The 21,498-nt window shown below is 48.2% G+C and overlaps 1 protein-coding gene across 3 annotated transcripts in view; it reads right to left on the bottom strand.

Moving 5' to 3' along the window:
- The window catches only part of Bcorl1 (BCL6 co-repressor-like 1), a 67,703-nt gene extending 59,502 nt beyond the window's left edge, over window positions 1-8,201 (bottom strand). The window contains exons 1-2 of one of the 3 annotated variants that reach the window (NM_001191587.2): window positions 8,076-8,201; window positions 6,697-6,776 (exon numbers count right to left, since the gene is read on the bottom strand). The gene's annotated coding sequence lies outside the window, so the exon portion shown is untranslated. Of the gene's footprint in view, window positions 1-5,689; window positions 5,812-6,696; window positions 6,777-7,325; window positions 7,538-8,075 lie in introns of those variants that run through there. The other 2 variants (XM_087599635.1, XM_087599636.1) reach the window with 2 other exon arrangements.
- Window positions 8,202-21,498: the final 13,297 nt, after the last annotated feature.

Genomic DNA, 21,498 nt, shown 5'->3' with positions numbered 1-21,498 from the left:
AAATCCTTAGCCCAAGTTAAAAATCTTCAAATCCATATGAACCCACATCTTGCCTTACTTAACTCTACTGGGGAAAGCTGAAAATCGCTGCACTTTACAAGTAACAAGCCACATCTTCGAATTCATCACAATTCATCTACCAACAAGGGGGCAAACACAAGGGAGCTGCTCTTATCCAAGCACTTGGGAAGCAGAGGCAGAAGCAGGCAGATCTCTGTAAGTTCAAAGCCAGTCTGGTCTACATAGGCCATATCTCACAAAAACCAGAATTAATTAATTAACTAATTAATTAATAGTCAACAACCAGGGTATTGTTCCCTTGCCCCCTCCCCCACATATACACACTCTAAAGTTTTCTCATTGTTCCTTAACAAATCTACACTTACTCTGCTAAAAAATGATCAATTTTTACATGTTTTATGAGGAAAGAGTTCCTACTGCTTTAAAAAAAATACAAGAGTTTACTTGAATTTCGGAGGCAGAAACAGAGTTACATTTTGCTCTTGACCAGATCACAACTTTAGTTCACTAAAGAACATTTTCAACATAAAAGACTATTTTAAAGTTATGAACAGCAGGAAAAGATAGGTTTAGAAAGAGGACAATTTCCTACATTTTACAGACTGGCATGAATAATGCCGGGCTCATATAAGAGATCATATAAAATACTGCCCTAGAATCCCCTAGTGACAGAAAGGTAGATTACTTATTTCCTCCCTCTTAGCACTGAAGATTCAAGCAGACACAGACTCAGGCTGACTTCCAATGCTAACATTAAGAAATTTCCTTTCTCAAAAAACTACCTCAATCTAAGTACCCCATCTTCCTTCACACAACCATCAGTATTCTCTCACCCCTTCCTGTCCAATTAGTAACAAGTTTCGCTCTCCCAAGTCTCTCCATTCCCCTCTAGTGTTCATTCTTCCATCCAAACTCAACATGGAATTCCTGCCAGGCTAGCTGACCCTGGAAAAGCTCTATACATCTAACAGCCAACCCAATCCATCCCAGATAGCTCCACCTAGAATTCACAAACCAGTGTAAATGTACTCCAGTTAAGTCCCAATTAGTCTCAATTAGATTTTGGTGCCTTTAAAAGTCCACCATTCAATTCTGGTCCAAGGCTCTCAGGTCCCTGTTCTTTATCCGGTTTGTTTTACTCTGGAATTTCTATCGCTTACGTCCTTATATCTAGGATTCCTCCTGCTCACAGACTGGAAAAACGGGTGTATTCCCATTTTCTCCTCTTCTCCATTCAATGTGATACTAAGACTCCCCTTTCCCATTCAGAATCTTTACAGTCATCTGGATTTCCTAAGAAATCAGCTTAATCCCAGCTATTCTGTCCTGGGTCCTCCCATAGTAGTGGCTATCATAAATTAATCTTTACACTCCTCAATTCCAGCTCTGAACAGCATCTGAATGTCTCTCTCCTGTGGGTCTTGATTAATCTTCTTTTCTCTCACATTGTTGGGGGTTTGTTTTGTTTTTCTGTTTCAATACTAAGGCTTGAACCCAAGCCATCACACATCTAGGCAAAGCATTTTACGCGCCCAGCCCATATTGCATATTTTAAATTCTTAATATGGATACTACCTCTCCTCCTTTATGGGTAAATATATTTATATTTCTCTCCAAATGCCAGTTTCTCCCTAGCCCTATTTTTATCCAAGTTCTTCTTTCTTATACCAGCCTTAGCAATTCTAGTATTAAACTGTGGAGAGCCCACAGGGTTCTTCGAACTTTCTTTGGAAAACATTACCCTGGAGGTTTCAACTTCCTGCTTTCTTCTTAGTTAGACCTGACACAGGAACGGTGGTGCTCATCTTCATCTTCCTTCCCCCATTCACTGCCCTATGGTCCCCTCTTCCTGACTTCTTTCTAGTGGTAAAACTCTCTTGCTCCTATGATTCTGTTTCTCTCAGCAAAGCTCCTCCCTAAAGCTAGCACAGATTAACCTCTGCCACCTTCACCAAGCATTTCCTTGCCTGGGTAGAGAACTGCATCACGAATAAGGCTCAGATACACACCCCCAGAGAAACCTCCTTTGCTTCCCAAGAGCCTCTAAACCAGTAAGAAAGGGATCTCCTGGATGCCACACGTCCTCTCTAACAGGCGTGGCAAATCAAAAACTAGCCAGATCCAGAAGAGTGCCCTTCGTACAGCCCCATTTCTTCTACAACTTCCCTCTACCTTGAAAACTGACTCCCAACAGCAAAGCTTCTCTGCCCTATTCCAACAACCAGCCATCCCTTCCTTACTGCTGTTTTAAAGAACTAGTCTATTCAACCCAGACTTCTGCATCCCTTCCCCTTCCTGTATCAACTTGGTATCTAGTTCTCTTCATCTCCAAGTCAGAATAGAAAGAAACTTACATGCTGTTCCTGCAAATCTAGTAAGAGAGTCGGAGGTTTTCAAGACAGGGTTTCTCTGTGTAGCCCTGGCCATCCTGAAACTCACTCTGTAGACCAGGCTGGCCTTTAACTCAAGAGATTCACCTGCCTCTGCCCACTGATAACGGGGATTAAAGGTGTGTGCCCATCAAGAGTCAGACTCTTAAAAGTCAGTTTAAGAGTGACTTTCCCTTGATTAGTTCATACCCACAAGAGCATACTTCATTTTCCCCTGAGTGTCTCTCTTTTCCTTAACGTCTGCACTTAAGTGTATGTGAAAATCCGTACAAAGTCCATTGCAGTGAGCTTTTGTGCCAAGCCCTATGGCTCCCCCATCTCCCAGATCCACCTCGAGACAAAGGTGCCTCAGGTGCAAAAAATACCTGTTTCCAATATCCTAATGAACTACTCAAGATGCCAAGGACAACCCTCAAGTGTATAATGGAACTCTGGATTCTTTTCACTTCACTCACCACATCCCGTTTTACTTTTGCTTCTGTCAAAATTTTACAGGTTCCTTCTCAACCTTTCACTTCCTTTTGGAGCCTCTGGGTGATTCTTGGAATGAGATTATCTCGTTTAATCCCCAGTGGAATCTTGTAAGTTTCTTTCCTACAGACTGTCATCTCTAGTACCACCAGGTGACATCACATTCAATTCGAGTACCCTAAAACTCTGCCCAAACTCAGCCTTGATTCTGTCACCTACAGTCTCCCCAAAAAGAAAGGTTCCTGACTACCAACATTCAAGGACAAGACATACTGAACAGAACAGTACTAGATAGCCATTAAAATGGTAACTCTCTTCGATGCTTAGAATTTTATTATGAACCTAATCAACTCCCAACTCCAAATGCACGCCCCATTTCTTTCCCCATGAAATGTTTCTGCAGTATGATTCTGAGAAACAGTCTTTTAAGTTGAAAGACGCATGGAACTAACACTTGAAGCCTTCAAGTGTACCCCAGAAGTCTGACCAAAGCTATCTGCAACTGCCCTCTACCCAGTGTCATAGGGACGACCTCCAAATCGCCTTGAGAGTATCCATCTGTGCCTTGCTTTACAAGTCCCCTTCCCACACGCATGCAAAGAGACCCCAAAACGCTGGGCTAGAAGAATGCTCGCCAAGTGAAGCCTGTCCTTACTGTCTACTCCAGAAAACAGCAAGAATGACAAAGTATCACCATGTCGACAGTTTGATCAGGCAACCTTGAAATTTTCAAAACAATGCAACAAAAACACAGTGCTTCTAATGGGGAGGAGAGGGGAAGCTTGAGTGGAACAGAAGGGCACCCCCAATGGCCTGTGGTGTTGGGCCTCCTGGGTTTGCAGCGTGTTTCCCTCCCGCCTTTCCCCTCAACCACATCTTTCGATACAACAATCTCCTGCACCTCCATAACACGAAAACCCCAGTCTCGGTGCGGCCGGCTCCTCCCAGCCTTGCCCGGACGTCCCTCTGGCCCAGCCTTCCTCTCCACGGGACCCCGGCAAGGAGGGCCCCCTCCACCGTCCAGTTCACCCCTCTATCCCTTTCCTGGTCTCTGGGCGCCCCCGCAGGGCTCCGTCCTGAAACCGAACCTCCGGGAGCCAAGCCCACGAGGCCCGTCGCGGGACCCACCCCCCCCTTCCTTCTCCCAGCACCTCGTCCTCCACGCACCGGGCCCCCGGGGCTCCTCGTCGTCGTCGTCCTAGCTCGTACCGCCCCCCGTCGGGGACTCCACCCCCAGCCTATCCCCGCCCGCAGAGAGCCCCCCTCCCCACCGCGCGCCGCCTGCGCCCTCTGCCCCGGCACGGGACTCTCTTTGGCCTCGGTTCCCCGCCCAGAAGCGGCGGCGGCGGCGGCAACGGCGGCGGCGGCCCCAGCAGGAGCAGCGGCGGCGGCGGCAGCGGCAGCAGCGCCGCCCCGGCCCCGCCCCGCCGCCCGCCGGAGCCCCACGCCCCGCCCGCCCGCCCCGCCGCCGGACTACTCCCCCCGAAGACCACCACTAAGCCCCCCCACTCCCTGGCCACGATCCGCTTGAATCCTGCTCCACCGGGCCTGCTGTCCATCCCTCACGCCCCTTAGGAAGCAGGGTGGGGGAACCCTGGGGTTCGTGGCCATCCCTCTCCCTCCCTCTCTAAGGCCAGGGGATTGCCCCTGATCCCGAAATCCGGCCCCGTAACCGGAGCCTCCCTCCTTTCCAGCCCTCTGCTTTCCTCCCAGACCCCTAGCCTCCAGGCCTGGCGCGAAGCTGGTTGAGGGCTTGCAAGCCAGCTGGGTCTCCCACCAGGCTTGCCGGGGCCAGTATGAATTGCCCCCATCTCATCCTTCTTCAATTTGAGCACCCTCCCCGCCTCGCCTGGCCCGGTAGCCCCCGCCCCTAGAGCGAGGGCAGCGGAGCCTGGGCGCTCCGAAGTCATCCCCCGCCTTTTTTCCAGGGACTCGGATAATTGCCCCTGCCCCCATCACAGCACTCCCACTCCCGAACCCAGGCCCCGCCGCCACCTAGGGGTACCCCTTACCCAAAGGTTCCTGCACCCCAGAAAAGAGGAGAAAGCAATCCGGAGAGAGCACCCGTCGCACCTCCACCTCTAAGGTTGGAGGGCATTTTTCTCCCGGTCTCTTCAAGACTTCATCACGGACACCCCCCCCCCCAAATAACAAGCCCTTTCTCGCCCTGCCCTGTTGGCCAGGTTCCCTTCGGATCGTCGGATCCTTGGATCAGGGTTTGGGGCCAGGTACTTCGAAGACCATAGCCTCCACCTCCTTTTCTGTGGAGTGGGGTAATTCCTATGGTTACCCCCCTAGGATCTACAGACCCCCGTTTCCATGGAGACCCCCGCCCAGCCAAGGGGAAGACTCTCTTGGATCCTGGTGAACAAGTCTCACCTGGCTAAAAGAGAAGGAGGTCGAGAAGGGAATAGGGCAGGGCAGGGATGGGGTACGAAGGTGGGAAGTGGAGGGGAGCTGTCCCGAAGGGAGGGGCGAGGACAGAGAGAGCTCCCGAGAGCTCTACGTCCGGGGACACGGAGAGGACGGCGCCCCCGGGGGGCAAGCTGAGAAGCTAAGGGAAGAGGAACGGACAGGGTTGGGGAAAGGCTTAGGATAGAAAGAAGCGGGTGGGGGAATAGGAAAAGCCGGGGAGTCAAAAGGGGTGGAGGGGTTGGGGGAGAGAGAAAAAAGACGCACCTGTTCCCGGGTCGGCTCCGCAGGGAGGCTCAGGCCGCCACCCGAGCTCCCTCTCACCCTCTTTGAACCACCACCCGCCTAACACTGCCGGCATCCGATGCCCCCCTCCGCCCCTTATCGCTACCGACCTCCTTCTCCTCTCACGGCGGCGGCGGTCGGACTCTAGGAACTGAGAGGAAGAAGGGAGGGCTCAGCAAAGCGGAGGAGAGACAGAGCCACACACTGGCAGCGCCGCGGCGAGCGAAAGAGTGAGGGGGAGAGCGGTGTGTGTGTGTGTCTGTGTGTGTGAGCGAAGCCTGGTGGAGTGGGTGCCGGTCGCAGGGCTCGACGGGAAGTCGAGTCCAGCCTTGTTCGCGGGCGGCGCCAGCCAGCGCGGTAAGAGACTACAACTCCCAGAATTCGGCCTAGGCGAGGGGGGGGGATGGGGAGGAGGAGGCGAAGGGAGGGAGCAAGCTTGAGAAGGAGGGACTAAAGCTGGGAGCAAGCGGCGGCGAAGGGGGCAGAGCCAAGCAGCCCCGGTGACACTGGGAGGGGAGGGGAGAGGAGGAGGAGGAGGGGATCGCAGAGAGAACCGAGCAGATTCCAGAGAGGGAGGCAGTGGTAGCTGGAGCAAGCTGGGCAAAAAGATAGACTCCCAAGAAAGGCGGAGGCACTCAATCCGCGGGGCTCCAAGAGCTCCACGCCCCCCACCCCGATGCCCCTTAGGAGGGAGGTTGAGAAAGGGAAATGATCTGGGCACTAAGGCCAGAGGGTTGGTTGTCTGCCTTCCTTCAATGCTTTCCACCTTATACCCCGACCTGACTTTCTCAGGCCACCAGTGCCAGAACCAGTGTGCAGATCACTCTTTGAACCATCCCCAGATCTCCCCTGCCCTGGTACCACAGAGCACACGTATTCAGTCCCCTTTTCCCAGGAGCCTAAGGGAGGCTCCCCTTGCAAGCAGGGTGTGACTCTTCCATTCTTCCCGCACCCCCCCCCGTCGCCACCCTCCATCTCCTTCCCCGGAACCCTCCCCGAAGCAGGGGCTTGCCTTTCTCTCCCCACCAGGAAAGAGTCCCTCTGGGGGCGACTACCCACCCCTACTCTTATACTGGGCCCCAACCCACCAGCATCCCCTTAGTGTTATCCCCCTTACCGAAGTATTAGTGGGGGCGGCCGTAGTTGGACTGGTGTCTACTTTTCCTCTGACACTAGCTGTCCTTAACTACGCTGACCCTGTGGAAAGACAGAGAAGCACATTAATGCTCCCGTAGCCCACCCTCCACGTTCGAGCCCCTACAGAAACCGTTCATAGGAAAGAGGTTGGTAGTGGAAGTGAGCTAAGAGTAAATCCCAGTCCTCAAACCCCATCTGGTCATGAAAATCCAGGGATCCGTCCCTTTCCTTAAAAGCCATCAAAAGAGCTTGGAAGAGAGGCTTAAATTATCTAAACCCCAAGATCCACACCATGCCAAGCAATGTTACCTGGCAGGAATAAGACACAAACTAGGTTGCTCCCAAGGGAGGGAAAGTGCAACCCCTCGACGCCTTCCACCCCTCAAAGGCGTACCACTAAAGAGATTCAGATGACCACGGGTGAGAGGGAGACGGAAAGGGTGCTGGAAGAGTGGAAGGATTGTGGTGGGGAAGGGTCCGCCGCCCCTCAAAAAGCAGAATCCAGATGCTAAGAGGTAGGGTGGGGGGTGCGGCTTATTGCAGACGGAGTCTTCCCTCGGTTTTCCGGGAATCGCTAGGGAAGCCCGTCCAACACTGGGAGTTGCTTACCAGTCAGTCCCCTAACCCCATTTGTGCGCGTAAGGCGGCCGGAGCCCAGCTGGGAAGCCCGGGCACAAACTCCGCGGAAGCTGGCCTTCGCCGCCGCCGCCGCCGCCGCCGCCGCCGCCGCCGCCGCGCTGCCTCGGGCCTCCCTCCCTCCGCTTTCGGCCCCGCAGATCTACCTTCGCCCCCGGCCGAGGCCAGACCCCGCTTGCAACTCCACGCCCCTACTCCACCCCCTGCCCTCCCTCCCCTCGCCCTCTCCTCCCGGTCGGGCCCAGCCCCTAGCGCCGCCCCGCCCTTGCGCTCGGTCCAGAGCCCAGCAAGTGCCCCGAACTCGCCCCCCGCCCCCACGCCCAGGCCAGCCGGGCCCGGCCTGCTCTCCCCCTCCCGCTGCGCCCCGCCCCCCGAATCCACGTCCTACTTCGCCACCCAACTCGGCCCGGTCCCGGTTCGTCCCGCGCCCACGCCGCCGGAGTCCGCGGTTCGGTCCGGTGCACGGTCACCCACCCCGCCCTTGCCGGGGTGCCGGCCTGCCTGCCCTCGGCAGCCCGCCCGAGCGCGCGGTCCCGATCTGGGTCCGTCTCCGGGTGCCGGCCTCAGTCCTGGCGGCGTTGCAGCGTCTCCACGAGGGCTCGGTTCACGCAAGATCCGAACCCGCGCAGGGTGGGGGCTGCGGAAAGCAAGTTTCTTTATCCTCCCCCCCGCCCCCGCCGCAGGGCCACGCCGTTCCCGCCCCCGTCACAGCGCCCCCTTCACCTGGGCAGAGCCCCCTGGCTGCTGTCGCAACTTTGCTCTTCTCCACACCGCCCGGGAAGCGGGCGAAGCGGGAGTAGGAGGGAGGTGGCGGGGAGGGGGGGTGCTGGGATCAGGCCGCTGGGCTCCGGGAGGACACGTGGGGGAGGAGGGGAAGGAGGAGGAAGAAGGGGGCGGGCCTGCAGTTCTCGGGGCTCCCCCCTACCAGCCCCGGGGAAGCCGGAACCTCGCCGGGCAGCCGCAGACCCCGCACTAGCCACGGGGGAAGAACGCAGCCACCTTCCCCAGCCAGCCCTCCGCTCCAGGAAGGGAGGGGGGTGCCGCAACGCCGTTCGGGGTCGGAGAGCGATCGTTTTCGCTCCTGGTTGATGTGTAACACGCTCTCCCCGTTTTTTTGACTCGGTCTATGTAGGAGGGCGGGGGTCTCGCCTGAGGGGAACGCCCCCGCCAGACACCCCGCCCTTCCTCCGGGCCCCCCACTTCCCCACCCTTGGCGACCTCCGCGCGTGGTTCTGGCGCTCCAGAACTGAGGCCGCGCTCAGGCGCAGCCCCAGCCCGGGCGCCGAAGTGGGACAGGTGCTAGGGCAAGAAAAAATGCCGGGTCCTCGCCGCCTCGCCTCGCCTCGCGACTCCCGCTCGGCCCACTCTTCCTGGCAACCTCCCAGGCTGCAAAAACCTTGGGTCACCCTCAGTGGATGTCCCTTGCTTGGGTGTGGAGGCATCTGGGTTGGCGGGGAGACCCGAGGGAGGAAGGAACGAAAGGTCTATAAAGGAAGCTTGCAAGACTTTGCAGAGGGAAACCTGCTTAGAAGAGGACCGAGGGCTTGGTTTCTGCCTCCTTTTCCTCTGGGCTCTTGAGACACCAATCTGAGTCCCCTGACCCTTCCCCTTTACCCTAACGACCGCCTGCCAGGCCCAGGGAATAAATCCTTCCTGTGTTTATATCGCCAGCTATCCCCGGGACTTGAAGGGCTTAGAAGCTTGTGGTCCACATTCGAACTCTGATGACTTTACATTAACTCCAATGAGAGAGGCTTTGCGGAGGTGAAGCTGCTGGCTGACTTGCTTTCAGTCTTAGGTTGTTTCTTAGTAGCTTCAACCCTGATCTGGTGGTGAGGACTTCCAAGGTATTGTCTCAACCCAGAGGGTATCAGGAGACATGTGCAACATTTCCTAGAGGACTCTAAACAGAATGGGAAATAACAAGACTTTGGAAAAATAATCTCTATATTCAGACAGATTGACATTATTTAGTATATATGTATCCATGCTACGGAAGCCAGAGAGGGTCGTTTGAGCTAGAAGGAAACCCTCCAGGATTGATGTCTTTCTCTTCTTACTAACCCCCACTCCCAGTCCCACCCCTCTAGGCCCAGAGGTTCCACCTCTGAGCTAGGGACTGTTTTCTTTCTTTCTTTCTTCCTTCCTTCCTTTCTTTCTTCCTTCCTTCCTCTTTCTTTTTTTCTCTCTTTCTTTCTTTCTCTCTTTCTTTCTTTCTCTCTTTCTCTCTCTCTTTCTTTCTTTCTTTCTTTCTTTCTTTCTTTCTTTCTTTCTTTCTTTCTTTCTTTCTTTCTTTTTTGTGAAGACTTCACGAATGGCAGTTGAGACTTGCCTGCCGTTTCCCTCACCCGATCTGAGAGATGTGTATGAGAGCAGTTAAGACTATAGTGGTGTGAGATCTGGTTAGCAGTGCCCCTATTGCCCGTCCTCGCCACCCTCAACACTAACTTCCAGCAATGTAGATATAGTAGGACCATCCTATTTTTTGCTTTGGGAATCTCTTCACTAGTTATTTTACTTGGTCACACCTGCCCTCCAATGCACACGCATGCACACACACACACGCACACACACACACACGCACGCACGCATGCACACACGCACTGTTTTGCACCAAGCAAAAATGAGGATTCAGAAATATGTTGAAGTTAATCAACATATGAACTCAATATGCATTACTTAACAGGGAAATCACCTCCATGTGGTTTGCTATTGCAGACCCTTCTTTAAGTTGACAGTCTTCGCGGATTTTAATTATTCTGGCAATTACTAAATCGCCACTAATCTTAAGGCCTAACTTAGGACCTTAGGGTTACTTTGCTCCCCATTTTGAGGTTGAAATGGATTTTGAACACATCACTTTCCACTAGTCTGTCTCTTACCATTTGGCTGCATCATTTATCTGGCAAAACGAAGATTGGGGGAAGATGGGTGAAGCTGGAGGTTTTTTTGAGCCCTTTCCTGTTGGGCGCCAGACTTCCTGCCCTACAGGAGATGATGGGAAACCAAGGATCAGTGTGGGAAGAGCTGTGGGAAACCTTTAAAACATGTAGATAACAATGATTATTTTATTTGAGGCTAGCACCATAAGCATAATAAAAATACCTCACCTTTGTATAGCATCAGAGTGTTTACAATGCCCTTATGTGATTCTATTTGTTTCTCACTATAGTTCTTGGTTCTGTTATTGAAGAAACTGAGTCTCTTAAGCATCTATGGGTGGCTTCTCAAGGTCATGAAGAGTGAGTTTCTGAGCCAGGAATCCCAATAGTCATGATGCCACGTCCATAATTCTTTTCAGTATAATACAATACTTTTTGTTAAATGCCAAAACAGCCTTTTTCAGGAAAAATTGTCTTTCTCAAATCTCCCACGCCTAACATCTACTGACCCAGACAGGACACTCAGATGTAGGTACAACATAAAGAAGATTGTTTAAGAGAAGTCTAAACACAAGAGCCAAGTCCTACCTTATTGATAATTAGCAGTGGTGCCTCAAGCAATCCCTAATATTTGGCCAAGTAGTCCCACTCTAATGCCACGCAGTTCATTATGTGTCCCTTCCCCCACCTCTAAAATACAGAAACCAATGTGCATGCTGTATTACCCTCACAGGAACAACCTATGGGCTCCGTAAACCACTGCACTCATGCAAGAGTTATTATCAGCAATGGCCCACCACAGGCTATCGAGGTGTAGCACAGAGACCTAGGAACAATACTGGACTGGGCCCTGCCCTCCTGATGCTTAGCAGACAAAGCAGGGCATTTGAGGGTCCCTGGGTAATTTAGGCTCCAAACCAACCTTGGACTAAATCCACAAGGATAATTATGTTAATTCTCTGCTTTGTTCCGCAATCAAAAGCCTTGTCTCTCTAGTAAAACAGCGTAGCCCTATGACAAAAAAAAAAAAAAAAAAAAGAATCCTAGTGATTGAGATTTTTAGAATTATCAGAATGAAGCAAATCGGGAGCTTCTGGTTGTCCCTTCCTGTTGAGTACCTCAGCCAATTGAAGATAAAGTCAGATGTGGAAAGCAGCATCTCAGGACAGCAGAACAGTTCATTCTAAGTCACCCCAGTTGAAGGGGGACCAAGTAAGGGAAAGAGACATAAGAAGCCTTGGTGGATGTTGATGTATCAGTGTGTGCTGCATTACATCACTTTCCTTTCTCTCCAAATTCTATGTTCTGCCCATGTTTCACATTCTTGTCCATCATTCCATCCTGTTCAGCATCATATCCCAGGGGCAGGTGGGATTGGGAGGGCTCCTGGCCCTAGTTGTCATTTGCAAATCTCCGCCAGCAACTAACAAATAACAGACCCAGGTGTGAGCAAGCTGAAGACGATCTGCAGCAGCAGGTCAAGGGTGCAAGGTAAATGCCAGCTCCCTGAGATCCTGAGAAGGAACCAAACCAGCCTGAGGAAGGCCAGGCCTCTGCCCTCTCAGCATGCCTAGGCTAAACAGAGACACAGCATGTCTGGTTAAAGTTAACTCTGTAACCAACCAACCAACAACTTTCTAGATTTCCTTGCCAAAGTGGGGAAAATGAGGAAGAAGGCTAAGATCACCTCAGAGGCCTTGCCAGGGCAAGCAAGCAATCCAATAACCACTCCCCATTGCCCCTAAAACCAATTGTTGGTTCTTTGGGGGTATTTGTTTGTTTGTTTTGTTTTGGTTTGGTTTGGTTTTTGGTTTTGTTGAGACAGAATCTCACTGTACAGGTCTTGTTTGGCCACTATGTAGGCTAGGCTGTCCTTGAACTCACAAACCTGCCTGCCTCTGCTCTCCAAATGCAGACATTAAAGCATTTCCCATCTTCTCTAAAACTATATTAACAAATTGGGGGTTTTGTTTATTTTTATTGTTGCTGTTGAAATAAAGTCTTATTGTGTAATCCTGGTTATCCTTGAACTCAGTAAGTAGCCCAGGCTGGCTTCTATCTCACAGAGAACCGCCTGCCTCTCCCTCCCAAGTGGTCGGATTAAAGGTGAGTGCCACCCAACTGGTTTAACATGGTTCTTAATCAAGGTCAACTTTGTAGCACAGGTTTGTAATCCCAACATTCAGGAGGCTGAAGCAGGACTGTGTTACCTTAGTCTGAGCTACTTGAGATCGTGTCAGAAAAAAAAAAAATTCCTACTGGGCTTGGTGGCTCATGCCTTTCTTAGATCTCAGCACTCGGGCAGAAAGAAGCAAGTGGATTTCTGAGTTCAAGGCCGGTCTGGTTTATAGAGTTGACAGAACAGCCTGGGCTACACTAACCCTGTCTCCAAACATCAAAAAAACAAAAACAAAACAAACACCAAAAAAAGTAACAACCTATAAAACACGCCTAAAAACACATAGTGCTAAAGGTAAAAAGGATCCTAAGAAAAAAAGGGGCATGGAGCGATGGCTGAGCAGTTAGGAGTGCATGCTAGTTTTGCAGAGGACCTAAGTTCAGTCTCCAACAACCACATAGGCAGTTACGACCTTCTATAACTCCAGCTCCAGAGGATCAAACCTTGTCTTCTGGTCTCCTCTGGCACCAGCACCCACATGCTCCGACTCAGACATATAGATAGAATTAAAAATGAAATAAATCTTGAAGGGAATAAAAGAAATGATGAATAGTCTACAAACACTAGTCGTGCCTACTCTCTGAAGACAAAAGAAAGTCCATGAGCCTTCACCTGGCTTCCAGGGCTCTCAGCTAGCTTCCGGTTTCCTTTTCTTCTATATTCCTCCCAAGTCCTCCATTTGGATCAAACCTGGACTTCTTGGCATTTCTTAGGCAGAATCTGCACTGTGCTTGGCTTCTTGCAATTTCTCTCAGGCTCTCTTTCACGCTGCTCTATCATGAGCTGCCCCTGATAGGCCACTGCCACCATTCTTAGCTTGTCCTCTTGGTTAGCACTTCTCTATGCTATTTTTTCCAGATAAATCATAAAAGTCTTTGGCTAGCATGGCTGTCCTCTGAGAGGCTCCACCCAGCAGCTGACTCAGACAGATGCAAACACCCACAGCCAAACAGTGGATGGAGCTTGGGGACTCTTATGGAAGACTAGGAGGAAGGATTGCAGCCATGAAGGGGACAGGGACTTCACTGGAAGAGCAACAGAGTCAACTCACCTGGACCTTTGGGGCTCTGAAGAGACCAAACCACCAACCAAACAGCATACGTGGGCTGAACCTAGGCCTCCCTGCTCATATGTAGCAGATGTACAGCTTGGTCTTCATGTGGGTCCTGAACAACTGGAGCCAGCGGGTGGGGTGGCTATCCCAAAAGCTGTTGTCTGAAGATGGGATATTTTCTAGCTGGGCTGCCTTCTCTGGCCTCAGTGGGAGAGGAAGCACCTAGCAGAGGCTTTGTGGGAAGGTGGGGGGATATCCAAGGGGCTTCCACCTGCTCAGAGGAGAAGAGGATGTGGGGGAGGGAGAAAGGATTGTGGGAGGGAGTGGGGAGTGAATAAGTAAAACAGAAAAAGATAAAAACAAAGTCTTGGAGTGAAGAAGCCCCAGTATTTTTTTATTTGGGTGTCAGCTCTCCTCTCTCACTTCACGGGCTCTTGCTTTGGCAATGAGACTTTAACATTTCCCTGCTTTAGAGGAGAGCTGATTTTCACATCAGGTTCCATTTTTTAAATGTTGGGCCCTTGTAGGATTTTGCTTGTTTGTTTGTTCTGTTGTTTCAATTTGTTTTGAGACAGAGTCTTACAACACCCAGGCTGACTTAAAAGCTACTATGTAGCTTAGGTAACTCCTAAACTCTATCTTTTTTAAAAAAGGATTTTGGAGCCAGTGTTTCTCTGTGTAACCCTGGCAGTCCTGGAACTCAGTCTGTAGACCGGGCTGGTCTCAGACTCACAGAGATCCTCCTGCGTCTGCTTTGCAAATACTGGGATTAAAGGTGTACGCAGCACCACCGCCCTGAAGACCCCTGAACTTGATCCTGCTTCCACTTCTCAAGTGCTAGGATCATAGGAATGTACCATTTTGTCCTGCAGTCTTAATCTCTTTTTTAAAAGAGTTGTTTTTTTTTTTAAATTGTGTTCTTGCTTGTGTGTCTGTGTGCACATAAATACAGGAACCCTTGGAGTTCAGAAAATGGAATTGGATCCCCTAGAACTGGAGTTACAGGTGGTTGTAAACACCTTATATGGATGCTGGGAAGCAAACTCAGATCTTCTGGAAAGAACAGGAAGTACACTTATTGACTGAGTCTCTTTGAGCCTTTCTCTTCCTGTTTAGTGGTTACACACACAACCTCTGACCTTAAGCAAGAATACAGGTATGGGGGTCGACACCTCTGTCTCCTGCGCGGGATACGTGTCGGCCCGGAGATCCCCGTAATAGATCTCCATAATAAACCTCGCCTTTGCTTATTACATCAAAAAAAAATACAGGTATGGCTTAAATTTAAACTTTGCCATTTATTGGTGATAACATCTTGAATATTGAACTCTTCTCTAAGCCTCAGTACCTTCATCTTGACAGTGTGAACAAATAAGACCCAAACGTGGTTTTGGTCTAGGAGTCCTGTGATGGTTTTGTTATATGGTCTTACTGTATTGTGTTGGCTAGACTGGAACTCTCACTGTAGTTCAAACTGGCCTTTAACACAAAAAGCTCTGCCTGCCTCTGCCTTCTGAGTGCTAGGATTAAAATTCTATGCCATCACGACTGCCCATGATAGCCTTGTAAAAAAAAAAAAAAAAGTGGGACACATGCCTTTTATCTCAGTACTTGGGAGGTAAAGGTAGGCAGATCAATGAGTTTGAGGCTAGCCTGGTCTACAGAGCAAGTTCCAGGACAACCATGGCTATAAAGAGAGACCCTGTGCTAAAAAAAAAAAAGATACTTTATTTTATTTGTGTGTGTGTGTGTGTGTGTGTGTGTGTGTGTGTGTGTGTGTGTGTGTGTTGTAGGAGGAGTGATGGAGGGCTGGAGAATTGGCTCAGCCATTAAGAGCACTGGTTGCTCTTCCAGAGGACCCAGGTTCAATTCCCAGCACTCATACAATGGTTCACAACAGTCAGTAACTCCAGTCCCAGGGGATGCCACATCCTCTTCTGACCACCAGGCATACATGTGGCATATATGCATTCAGGCAAAACACTTATATACATAAAATAAAATAACAAGGTGCTCAGAATGTGAGAACATATACTTCATTTGAGCATAGAGATGGACCCAGCCTGAACATAAAGGAAAAGATGTGCTGTGTGTAGTGTACACATCTTTTATCCCATTATTCAGGAGACTCTGTGAGTTCTAGGCCAGCCTGGTCTACACAGTAAGTTCCAAGCCAAGTCAGGCAAGACTACATAGTGAGTCTCTGTCTCCAAAAGAAAGGTGAAATAGCCCAGAGGTTCACAGTGCTTATGCTCTTCTGCTCTTGCAGAGGCTCAAAGTTTGGTTCTCAGACCTACACCCACACCAAAGTGCTCACAACTACCCCCAGCTCTAACTCCAACGGGTCCCAGCACCTTCCTCTGGAGTCCCCTGGTACCTACAGTCACGTGCACATACCCACACACGTGCACGAAATTAAAAATAAAAATAAATCTTTCTTAGAAAGAAAGAAGAAAAAGAACAACAGAATAGCGGGATTGTCAAGATGGCACTTGCATGAAGCCTGATGACCTGAGTTTGAGCTCCCAGGAAGTTATGCCCTGACATCCACATCCACATGCACCTGCATATGCATGCACACACAACACACACACACACACACACACACACACAAATAATAATAATAATAATAATAATAATAATAATATGATGATGATGATGATGATGATGATTTGGGTTTATTCAGATTTATATATATATATATATATATATATATATATATATATGTGTGTGTGTGTGTGTGTGTGTGTGTGTGTGTGTGTGTCACCTGGCAGATACTGGAAATCAAACTCTGGTACTCTGAAAGGTTAGGAAGTATTCTTAACCATCGAACCATCTCTCTGGCCCATTTTATTTTAAATATAGGAAAGGTATATTTTGGCAGTGGAAATGAAGTAAAACTGACCAAGACTTACCATAAAGATACTACTTAGTCAAATGTGGTGGCTCACAATTTTAAGCCCAATGCTGAGAAGACAGAGGTAAACAGATGTCTGAGTTTGAGCCAACTTGATCTACTTGGTAAATTCCAAAATTACTACCTCTTCCCCACAAAGGTACTAAAGAGTATTGAGAAAAGCATCGCATTGGGAGCCTATGTAAGAGAATGAATCTTCATCAACATTCATAGATTTAAGTGCTTCCATTTTTCTTTTTGTGGCAATGGTTCTATCTAGGTTTAGGTGGGTGTTGTTGTTATTGTTGTTTGAGATAATCTTACTTACAGTATCCCAAGCTGACCTGCTGGAACTGGTTATGTAGCAGACACTGGCTTCAAACTCGTAATCCTCTGCCTCTACTCTGGAGTGTTGGGATTACAGGCGTGAATCACTGTGCCTAAGGAATTTTTTAATACCTTAGAACTCAGGTGCCTTGGTGAATGCCCATATGCCATTTTATAAAGCCTACAACATCTGGTATTCCCGGGAATACCATTCTTGGTGATTGTGAGCTGACACTCACCTCTTGTCTACCTGTACAAATATTTTAAGTCCTATGACCCACATGAAGTTTTTTTTTTCTACTGCCTTTGCCCCTGGGAAACTCACTCATTCTTGAATTTTTAGCCCATGACTAAATGCTACAAAGGTTTTCCTGTGCCTTGTCTCTTAAGTTTGACACCCCATAACCCAGATGCAGGAACCCAGATGTAGAAGGCAGCCTTCTGGCAGTATTTGAAAAGGGAGCACTCTGTGAATCTTTGAGGACTGACTGATAAATACTTTGCCATGAGGAGGAATGTGGGCATGGGTGTCCTCAAATCTTGCCTACCATGCCTCCTAACAATCCCGACTCCACTTGTCAAACTAACTTCCTATATGATGATGCCAAGGCTTTCTATGGCCATCTTCTCGCTTAGACATTTACTATTTTTGCTAGTTTTGTGACACAGAGTATCACTGTGTAGCCTAGGCTGGTCTCAAACTTGCCGTATTCCTCCTGACTCAGCCTCCAAATTGTTGGAATTACAGAAATTAATCACCACTCCCAGCACAAAAATTTCTAAATATTTGGACATGAAAGATCATGTTTTTGCTGTGTCTTCCATATGCCCCAGACTAGAGTCTCCAACATTAATAGCATTGTGTAAGCACATAGTTTTGCTGCTACAGATAACTCACCAAAGATATTACCCCACCCGTGTGTGTGTATGTGTGTGTGCGTGTGTGTGTGTGCGTGTGTGTGTGCGTGGGTTGGAAGAACCTTGGGTGTTGTTTCCCAGAGGCTGTCTACCTTGGTTTTTGTGACAGGATCTTGACCTAAAATTTGTTGATTAGGTTAGACTAAGCCTCTCTTGTACTAGATCAACAAATACAAACCAACACGTTCAGCTTTGAAGGTGAATGTGTAGTTCTGGGGACAGAACTTAGGTCCCCATACCTGTATGGCAAGCACTATACTGGCTGAGCTATCTCCTCTCCACCTTTATGGGATTTTTCTTTCATTTTTTTTTGTTTGGTAGCCCTGTCTGGCATGGAACCCACTCTGTAGACCAGGCTGGTCTCAACTTCAGAGATCCCTCCACCTCATTCTGCCTCCCAAGTGCTGGGATTAAAGACATGTGTCACCTGTGTTGGTGGCTCAATGGTAGCTCTTCATGCCCTGAACTCCTCTTAGCTCTGACCAGTACACTTAACTTGTTTGCTATTTATATGGATTTACCTGTCCTTGGTATTTCATGATAACCTTTTTGCCTTAGTTTTCTTTCACTTATGTTTTTAATGTTCCTTCATGTTGGAGTATGTGTCAGTATTTCTTTCTTTTTTTGAAAGTATGTGTATACATGTGTGTCTGTGCACATACATTCAGGTGTCTGAGGAAGCCAGAATTGTCAGATCCCTTGAAGCTGGAATTACAGGTGATCGTGAGTGGCAGGAAATGCCTCCCATGTGCTGGGATTATAAGTTTTCTCGGGTTTGTTATTTTTTGTTTTGTTTTGCTTGTTTGTTATGAGACAGGATCTGTCTATGTTGTCCTAAAATTGACTATGTATGTAGCCCAAGCTGGTTTTAAACTCATTGGAATTCTTTTGCCTCAACCTTCCAGGTTCTATGATTACAGGTATAGTGTCATCATGTCTGCCTTTCATAGTGTTGTTTCAGTTTGTTCTTTATCTATGTGTTCATGCTTGTATATGTATGCTTGTGTGTTTGGGCGCACATGTACACATGTCCAATTGGTTTTGGGGTTTTTTTTTTTTTTTGTTTGCTTGCTTGTTTGGGGTTTTTTGTTTGTTTGTTTTTTGGTTTGTTTTTTTTTTTCTTTTCTTTTTTTCAGAGCTGGGGACCGAACCCAGGGCTCTACCACTGAGCTAAATCCCCAACCCCTGTTTGTTTGTTTTTTGAGACAGAGTTTCTTAAAGCCCAGACTGGTCTTGAACTCACTGGGCAGAGAAAGCTGACCTTGAACTTTTGATCCTAGTACCTCTACCTTGTGCCTTACACCCAGCTGTTTGGTTTAGAGCCAATGTCTCACCTAGTCCTGGACAACCTGAAATTCACTGACCTTGAACTTGCAATGCCTTTTGGGTACCTCGTATCATTGCACCCACTTGATTCTGAGACAAGATCTCTCAGGCATGCTTCACCCAGTAAGTTTTCTTTTATTTTTTTCATTTTTAAGTTAACGTTTATTTATTCATGTGTGTGCATGTGGGTACTTGGGTACAGGTACATGTGTCATTAAGTACATGTAGCAGTCAGAGGTCAACCTGCAGTAGTCAGCTATCTCTTTCCAGACTGTGGGTCCTGGGGATCAACTCAGACCAAGTTTTGTCATGTCGTGTGACTAGCACCTCTATTTATTGAGCCATCCTTCCTTCCTGCCTGCCTGTTTTTTAAGCGGAGGAGGATTCTCATGTAGAGAAAGCTGACTTCAATATTGCTAAACATGACTTCTGATCCTCCTACCTCCACTTCTCAAATTCTGGAAATACAGATATACACTCCCATGTGAGGTTTTCTTCAGTACTGGGAATAGAACCCAGGGCTGCTTCATTTATGCAACTACTCTACTAATAGAATTACATTCCAACTTGCTTGCTTGCTTGCTTGCTTGCTTATTTATTTATTTATTTATTTATTTATTTATTTATTTATTTATTTATTTATTGAGAGTGGGTCTCTCTGTGTAGTCCTGGCTGTCCTGGGACTTTCTGTCAAACAAGCTGGCCTCAAACTCAGAGATCTGCCTGCCTTTGCCTCCCAGGTGCTCAGATTAAAGGTGCTGACTTATTTTTATTGTCTGTTGTTTCTGTCATCTTTAAATTTTTATTTATTATTGTTGTATATATCTGTGTGAACTGGGGTGCCCATGCCATGGAACACATGAGGAGCTTAGAGGGCAACTTGGCAGATTGGTTCCCTTTCCACCTTTACATGATTAAAGGGCATACACCACCACACCTGGCCCTAGTACATTTTAAATCAAAATTTGAACCCCTGTCATCTGGTTCAATTCTGTGCTCCTAAATCCTGTATTCATGCTTGATCATTTAAATAGGATATATTTTAAGCAATAATTAATTTTCTATTTAAAGTTTATCACATTTGAAGACTTGGCTCATGCCTGTAATCTCAGCATCCTAGAGGCTGATGCATGAATCCAGCCTGGGCTACATATGGAGACCCTGTCTCTCTAAATCAGTCAATCAGTCAATCAGTCAACCAGTCAATCAGTCAATCAATCAATAAGTATCTTGGCTTGATGGTGTATGCCATTAATCCTAGCAGTCAGGAAGGACAGGATTACCTCAAATTCAAGGCCAGGGTAGGCTTTATGGTAAATAACAAGCCAGTAACTGTGACATAGCAAGATCCTGTCCCCCCTGCCAAAAAAAATCTCAGAAATAAGGTTATAAAATTTCTTCAAAACTAAGCTGGTACACTGAAGTCACTTAACTTCAGCAAGTTTCTGTATGATTTCACTAGATTGTATGAAACTTGGGATACAATAACCAGATATTCATAGATACAAACATTTATGGATTGGGAATATACAGTTTGAGACCCATAGGCTACAAATCTCTGAAAGACTCTCAGTCAACAAAGAACCAGTTTGTGAAATTGCTCTGTAGGCTGTGCTAACAATGAGTATGAGATCACACATGTTTCAAAGATGTTTAAGCAATTAAACAAAATAAGAAAGAATTGGAGGCTACTGCCAGGCAATGGTGGCATACACCTTTAATTCCAGCACTCAGGATGCAGAGGCAGGGGGATCTCTGTGAGTTCAAAGCAAGCCTAGTCTAGAGAGAGAGAGAGAGAGAGAGAGAGAGAGAGAGAGAGAGAGAGAGAGTGTTCCAGAACAGCCAGGGCTACGCAGAGAAACCCTGTCTCAAAAAGCAAAAAGAAGGGGTTGGGGATTTAGCTCAGAGGTAGAGCGCTTGCCTAGCAAGCGCAAGGCCCTGGGTTCGGTCCCCAGCTCCGGGGGAAAAAAAAAGAAAGAAAAGAAAAGAAAAGCAAAAACAAACAAACAAAAGCCCAGAAGGAAGGTCCCAAGTTTGTCTCCCAGAACCAACATGGCTATAGCTATAGTTCAAGGAGATCTGAAGGGATTCTGACCCCTGAGGATTCTCACAGGCACATAGAACACTTACATACATTCAGACACATGCAAATAAAATAAAATAAAAATAAATTATAAAAAAAGAAAAAGATTAAATCGGGGCTGTGAGACGGCTCAGTAAGTAAAGATAATGTGCCAAGTGGGCTAGAGAGATGGCCCAGGGGTTAAGAGCACTAGCTGCTCTTCCGGAGATCCTGAGTTCAAATCCCAGCAACCACATGGTGGCTCACACCCATCTGTAACTCTAGTTCCAGGAGAGCCAATGTCTCAGACCTTCACAGACACTTGCACTCTACCCACATGCAGAGAGGCACACCTACACATAATAATTTAAAATTCATAAAAATTGTTTGCCACCAAACCAGTGACCTGAGTTCAGCCTCCAGGATCCATACAGTAGAAAGAGAGAACCAGCTCCCACCAGCTGTCCTCTGACTGCCCCCAACACACACATCATTCATCCAT

This window comes from Rattus norvegicus, chromosome X, assembly GCF_021556685.1.
Source record: "Rattus norvegicus strain SHRSP/BbbUtx chromosome X, alternate assembly SHRSP_T2T, whole genome shotgun sequence".
NCBI classification, from domain to species: Eukaryota; Metazoa; Chordata; class Mammalia; order Rodentia; family Muridae; genus Rattus; species Rattus norvegicus.
Note: the sequence above shows the minus strand (reverse complement) of the source record. Positions and strands in the feature narration are given on the sequence as shown.